The sequence below is a fragment of the Acyrthosiphon pisum genome, chromosome X, assembly GCF_005508785.2.
Source record: "Acyrthosiphon pisum isolate AL4f chromosome X, pea_aphid_22Mar2018_4r6ur, whole genome shotgun sequence".
Classification (NCBI taxonomy): domain Eukaryota; kingdom Metazoa; phylum Arthropoda; class Insecta; order Hemiptera; family Aphididae; genus Acyrthosiphon; species Acyrthosiphon pisum.
The window spans coordinates 17,367,929-17,376,376 of record NC_042493.1 but is presented as its reverse complement, the minus strand read 5'-3'; positions in this window follow the sequence as shown (position 1 = coordinate 17,376,376).

The following is an 8,448-nucleotide window of genomic DNA, read 5'->3' as shown; positions in this document are numbered from 1 at the left end:
GTTGGAGATGTAAAAAAATATGGATCATTGAACAATTTTTCCGCTTTTCCTTTCGAGAGTTTTATGCAACCATTAAAAAAAAAAAAATAGGTCTGGTATGAAACCTTTGCAGCAATTGGCTAACCGTTTTGCTGAAAACCGTATTAATCATATACGGTTGGTGTTGTATGCCATTTATAGTATCTAACCACTCACAATATTTTTACTAAAACCATTTAAATAGTTTTTGTTTTTGTTATTTTCAAATAAAACAAATGCTTTAACGATAAAAAAAGTCTGTTAAACTGGTATGAGTACAAACAGTAAAACCTAGAATTAACTAGTAAAACCTAGGTTTACCTAGTGATCGGGCATTTACGGTAACATATATAAATTTAAATAATTAATATCTGTATTATATAGTATTGTATATAGTATTATAATATAAATTAAATCAAAAATATGTAGGTATAGTTGGGTACTTATATTTATTTTATGGTTTACATTTATTAGAAATCATTCATTTTTTTGAAAGTCGGAAAATTTTCACTTAGTGGAAGTATACGTGGTGCCATAGATATTTTGTTTCTACCAAATGTTCTATCGCAATATAGCTACAAAGGTAAAACCAAAAAAAATTTCATAAAACTGAATCTCTTTTCATTGATTTATGGTAAATATATTATTCTACATTATAAAATAAAATTTTAAATTAATTAAGTATTTTACTTGTTTCAGAGAGATTGTCTGGATTTATTTTAACTTCGGACGATGAAGCAACTTTTCATAAAGTGTGTGACAATCAGTGGCGCCGAACTACATTTTCAAAGGCAAGTAAAAAGTTATACGGACCAACACCTCCGTTTACGCTTGCTTCAGTGCTGCATATGTATACATTAATAGCTTATTAGGAACATAATTCATAAGTAGTTTGCTGGGGTACCCACGGACCCCCACGACCCCACCCACCGAAAAAAAGGGTGGGCGGTCGCCCCTCTTGGGTTATAGGTTCGGCGCCACTGGTGACAATTATCTCCGCCATTCGTTGAAACGTGTTGAAAAAATAATATAGCCCAGTTTCTATTTGTTACATAAAGGTACACAGGTAATATATTATGTTCTATATTAAAATGCTAATATTATTCTAATAATGTACTTATTTTTTTTATTACAAGTTGGTTTTTCTATTTTTATTCAAAAATATTTTCTATATACAATGAAATATATCTAGTTTAGAATATTATGTATGTTCTTTTTATTAAATATAATAATATATGTTTGATGTTTATACTTATATATTTTTTCTTACATAATATTAAAACATGTTCTATATCAAAATTTAAATATTGTTATAATAATGTACCTACCTATTTTTCTTATTGCAAGTTTTCTATTTTTATTCAAAAATATTTTCCAAGTATACCTAGGTGTGGTATGAGTTAAGGAATATATATTTAAATTTCCTTATATAGTTATATATAATATATGTATATTATGTATAAACTGTATAATGTTATTTAAATAACAACAATCAAAAATATTATAATTCTATCTATGATAAGTGGCCCGATATGTAGGAATTTGGATTTTAAAACATAGGTTGATAGGGTGTTTCAGGTTCGAAACCGTCATACTCCCTAAAAGAATTTGCGTTTTTTTTTGTTTTTTTATCACTGTATGTACACGGTATTTTTCAACACTTGTACACGGCTACGACACTGTACTTTTATTCACTCTAGCACGGTTACAACATCGACTCTAGTCTGACAAATGAACAATAGTTATAGTTGCACACTAAAACGGTTCTTGAACTGACTATTAAGTTTTACCAGCACGGTGCTTCCCATGTAATAAATCGGTATTAATTTTGATCAAAAACACAGTGCTGTGAACCGTTATAGCATGGTAACAAAAACCTAAAAATTGATGTAGGGCACCCAATGTACACCAACATTGTTACTCGGGTAGGAATACAATATGTTAATTAGGTATTACTATTAAGGAAATAAATTAGGTAGTCAATACTCAATACTAATGTAATTTAGTTTATACTATTGAAGATATGTTTAGATCAAAAATCAAAAATTATGTTTTATCTTCTTATGATGATAAATTTATGTTTAAAAAACTAACTTCTTTCAACATAACATCAATATTTTTATCAAACATTGAATTTTATTCAATCCAGAAATTTGGAAGATCAGCATGTTTGTCAACTCCACTCTTACGATCTCTTACACAACATCTGATCTGGAAAATTTGATAAATAGGTATGCATATAATTAAAAAAATGTAATATCGAAAAAATGTTTACATATAGATATAATTAAAATGCAATCCTTGTGAAACAATATCTTTTAGATTAAGAAGATACTATATAATTATGTACATATATGACATTTATGGCATCCATCTTAAAAGTGTCTGATATAACCAATTTACGATTAGCAGATCACATTTCGTTAGTTTAAAAATTAGAGTGAATCAACCTATTATAACTTGATGAATGTATAATGTTTGTGTTTGACTGTGGTTTTTTTTACGATAGTCCATTTTTAACAAGTTTTACCTTTATAATTTAGCAGTAATTAAAAATGCTCATAATTTACTCAAAACTGATTTTTTTTTAAGAACCGCACACATTAACACATATAATATTCTTACCATCAAGTTTCACAAGAGGTCAATTCACTCTAATTGTTAAACTACCGAAGCTAAATGTGATCGATCGAGCATAAATTTGGTACTTATGATACGCACTTGATAGATAGAGACAACAAATGCCTGTATACCATATTAGCATCCTCTTGAGATATACACTAATAAATTACCTTTCCTTGACGACTCAAATATCTTTGTCTTTGTAAGGCCTGGTCAATTTCGGTTTTATCATTTAATGTTTTAATGTCGTGCTTTTTATGAATAATTGCCAAATTAGAGTGTTTTGGACACCACTAAGAATCACATTAGAAAATAAAAAAAAAAGTTTACGCCAGTAAACAATTTCATTTTTAAAATGTTTTCAATTTTTAAGTTTAATTAAAAAATGAACATACTTTTACATCAGTCTCTGAATTTTCTGTTGACAGGCTTCCAAGAATAGGATTTTCAAGAACAGATTTTTGTCTACCAATTTTATTGTTCTTAATTTTTTCCAGGGCCAACAATTTAGCTTCATTTTGTAATGATAAATCATTCTTTTGATTCGAATAAATATGTAAATGATATTTTAAATTAGTATTTAGTGTAAATTATACATTTACATACATGATTTTTTTATTTATTTTGTCTTACCGGTTGTGTTTTTAATTATATAATTTCATCTGAGAAAATGGCGGTGTCGTTATTAATTTTTAAAATGTATTTTTCCTTTTTGGCCAAATCTTTTTTTAACTGGTCCTATATTAAGTTAATTTTATTAGAAGTGGTTTTATTGATTCAAATTTGTATTCTTATTTACCATTTCAGATACCATGTTATCAAGTTCTTTATTTTTTTCTTCAAGTAAACTTGAAAAGTCATTCACCTCCAATGTTTAAAGTTCTAGTTTATTTTTTGTTGTATGAAGTTCCTGAAAAATGTTATATTTTACATTTAATTTAGTAAAATGATTACTTGATACAATTCTTCGTTTTGATTTGATAATTCCTTGCATGTAGACTTATAATAAGAGTACCTTCTTAATACATAATTAAGAAGCTTATTAAGACAGCTTACTACCTTCATTTGAAGTGATAGACATGTTTATAACGTTAAAATTTAACACTGTGTGAAGAAAATGGTGGCAATATTCCTCGATACAGTTAAATTTAAAATGTAATCCCCATGTCTCTTGTAGTAGAGTTAATACATCATTTATCTTTATTACCAAAACCAGCTTCACATTTCACCAAATTTATCTTACATACAGTGCAATTTAAAACGAAATCCCTATCTGTATTTAGAGTCACAATATTATTATATTATCAATATGGCATTACGGCAGCACTGCTACCTATAGTAGAAACTATCATTCGTCGAATTTATTCTGGATTTATTTTTGAATTTTAGATTAGGAAATGCTGTGGTTATATTGTTATTATGTGTAAAACGTATACTAAGTATACTAAGTCTTTTGTAGTTGTGTCTATGATGTGTGTGTGCGTGTGTGTATGCATGTGGTATGTCCGTATAATTACTCGTATCGGACCGTGTAGATATAGAATTATTTGAAATTCAACGTTTTTTTTCGAAATTAAAATTTACCATACCTTAGTTTTTTAGGCTCAAATAAAAAAAATATATGTACCAATAATTTATTCATCTAGATGTATTGGGTTGGATAACACAATTATTCATCTAAAATAATTCATCAGATAATCAATTTCATTTATTATCTAGACAAGATAAAAGATAATTAATTATTTATCTAGATAATACTCAACACTGCCCATATACTCTGATACTCACACCTATGATTATTTACAACTAAAACTATGACCTGTTGACGACCGAATGCATATGAAGTTGCCTATAAAATGTTCCTTAGAATCTAGTACGATGGCCCTTAAAACTTTTACATGTATTATTATACCTATTTGCAATGTTGTTAAAAATACTTTTCAAAAGTATTTCAAATAGGTATTTAAATACTTCAGTCAAAAAGTCTTTAAATATTTATTTAAATACCTTTGCTAATAAGTATTTAAATACAAATACAAATATATTCAAAAAGTATTTCAAATACTTCTAAATACATTTTTTTTAGCTTTATTGTTTTCAGGTTCTTAATTCTTAAAACTAATTATTTGTTTAATGCAATAATGTGTATTGAATATGGTCAGGACCCACGACAAGATTAGTCTAGTGAGTGTAGTGATTATAGGGACTAACGTATAACAATTAACGAATAACGAGTGTGGGATATTCGGACGCAGGGTGTCGTCGTGCTACGGTACTAAAAATATAAATAGCCAAATATACGGTATACCGTATTGGCGATTGAAATTGATAAGATCCGGCCTGATAATTGATAAGCTTTCAATCACCAATACGGGAAATTTTATTTTTCCCGTAATATGTTTAAATGGTATTTGTTTATACTCAAGTAGGATAGTTAACCTACTTTTGTGAAAAATGTCATAATGGTGATATTATAATTCTAATGAAAATAAACAGCCTTTATAATTTATAAACCATATGCTTATATAGGTCACGATTAGCCACATTAGCAACTTTACAAAGGGAGGTGACGTACTCTCTCACCTCTCAGGTCCTCGACATGCAGTCGAGGAATAAAATATGTATCAAATCAAAATAGTATTGTTTTCACTATTATAAACAGGTATTGCTAATCGAATAGCCAATAATTGAACAGTGGCTATTACCTATTGGTAATATAGAAAACACGCTGATCGTTGGAATTGTATGTAATATTTTTTGACTGTTTAATTATGTTGTTCGGTACATGATATATCCACCACGAACTGCTATACATACCGACAAAGGTGGGCAAGTTAATGAACATAATTAACTCAAGTTAAGTTAAGTTAAGAGGATACAAGATCGATAAGTTAAAAGTTAACAGTTAACAAATTATAAATTTAACTCGATAAGTTAAAAGTAAATATAGAAAAAAATATTAACTTAACTCAGTTTAAAAAAAGTTAATCTATTTTTTTTTAATTAGTATGTAAATCACATAAAGAGTGAATGTGTCTTTCTAGTTTCTAATTTATAAATTATAAAAAACAATTTTATTGAACTTTTATCATAATGCACACTGTATACCATTTTACTTTTACTTTACTATTATTTACTAATTTAAACTATACTCATCTAAAAATAATAATTTAAAAAATATATTTTTTTATATCGTATAGCAATTGAATGTCATAATACGTGAAGATGAGTACATGACCTTTATATATATTATAAGATATATAACATTAAAACATAACAATTGTCAATTTGTAATTTAAAATTATTAATTTTATTAAAAACATAATTACAACTCGCATAATATATAATTTACAACTTAATAAAATATATTAATATACACAAAATTATGTTTCTGTTCCTCATTATAAGTATAAGTAATTTATGTTTATAACGATATGCTAATGACCAAGTAGTCGAAGCAGAAATTGTATAAATTTCAAGATCAATAAAAAAAAAAAAAAAAATTATGTTATCAAGAAAAAGAACAGAAATGTTTGTGTTTTTGTATTAGATTATTTTTATTTTATATTGATGTAGTAATATTTACATATAAACGAAAAATTTCAAAATGTTTTTAATTAAATGGATTCTTTTAAAATCAACTGAGAAAAGCTAAGTTATTTCGACTGTAAATTAAACTAGTTAAGTTCATAAGTTGATTAGAAAATAAACTAACTAGTTAATGCCCACCTTTGCATACCAGTCAGTTGTATAGGTTCATGATCTTTGTAACAAAATTAAAGCTGTAGTTAAAAAAGTGACCATATCCACCTTTTATCTTTGTTCTTATACCGAATATTTTAATAAGTACCTATACTGCATCTTAGATTTTGAGCGGAGCGAGGAAGCTATTGGATTTACAATGGTGTTTATTTTTTTTATTTTTTTTTTATATCCTGTAGGTATACAAAATTTCTACTAGAAGGAATCCTATCGATTTCCAAATACAGTATCTTATCTTTTAGCAAATTGGATCAAGATGGTACTTTAGAAAAGTCATTTTTCGACAGGAAAAACCACCAAAAAGTTCCGAAACTACTCTAAGAATGGGATTTTAATTTCTAACGCTGTGTATATCACCATAGAAACGAATAAAAAATTATAATATTATAATATTAATTCAACTTATCACCCAGAGAAAAATGTTTTATTATTAATGAAAACGACTATAAATTTAATGGAAAACGGGTATGATTTGGAGCCTATGAAATTCACTCATTAAGTTATGAATATAGAATCTTTTAAATTAATTAAATCGACTACACGTTAATTATATGATGTTTTATTTCGATACTATGATATGGCTTCCTTAAAATTATGATAAACAAGTATTATAATCTATTATATTCATCTTAAACTCAAAAATATTTTAGTCTTAATTATAAGGTAAAAATTTGTATTTGCTCTTAAAAATAATTAACTAATATAGTTAATACTATGACACACGGCATCATTTTAATGGAATATTTTTCTTATATTTAATGGTGTTATATAATGAATATAATAAAATGAAGCTTATAAATTAAACTCAATACTATGATGGACTAGCATCATTTTAATGAAATTGTTTTCTTTGTTATCATTGCTGTAATTGAATTATTTTAACTAACCTTACCATTATTTAAATTATATAGAATAGGTTACAAGAATAATGGAGGAAAAATAAAATTCAAATAAAAAATTTATATACAAATAATTGTTGCAGAAAAAAACTAAGTATATTCAGTATCAAAACAGTATCAAACAATGTACTATATCTTTTTGTAATTCAGTTACTTCTTTTCTAGAAAAGTTCACTTTACTGTAATATCGTAATGAGAATTTGAGCGCTGAATCTTTTAACAAGTTTAAATGTACAGATTTTTTATTAATACTTATATAATTTTCGGAAACGTTAGTTTTATCAAATTAATTGTAAATCATAGGTACATCACTATCATTTGTATTTATAAATGATTCAGAATAAACTGGAAGAATATTTTGACTTTCGGCCTTCATATGTTTTGAAAAAGACCGAAAATCAACACTACCAACCACTTATATTTAATAATCCAAATGAATATTATCAAAATAATCTAAAACCAAACTTTTATCCGGATTACAACTATCCAGCGAATAATAACCAGATGACAAACACCCAATTTCCTAGTCCAAACTTTTATCAAAATTATAATTATAATAATACAAATAATAACCAATTAGCCAACACACAACGCCCTACACAGAGTAATCAGGGAACAATACCCCATACTAGTTATACTTATAGAAATCAAAAAGGGACACCGATATGTTTTCAGTGTGGCATTCCGGGACACATAAAAAGAAACTGTAATACCTTTGTAGAAAAAAAACTAATAGTTCCGCAGATAACTGGGTCTTCACAGGAGCACCAATACATTACCAGTAACATATCTTTAAATATCGTCAAAAATACAAATACAAATAATAATCATTATACTTATTATGATAATAATAAAGAAAACATTAAAATAGAAATAATAGGAAAAATAAATGACCAAAATACTGCATTCTTATTAGATGCAGGGACCAGCGTAACGGTTATAAACAAAAATACTATTAAATGTAATAAATTAATTTCCAAAAGCGAATTCTATCTTGAAACGGAGAACAATTCTAAACTAAACATTCTAGGAACAACTGAAGCTCAGATAAAAATAGGAACGATAGTAATAAATCATAAAATAATAATAGTTGACAATCTATGTACACCGGTAATAATAGGATCAGACATAATGAAAAAAATTAACA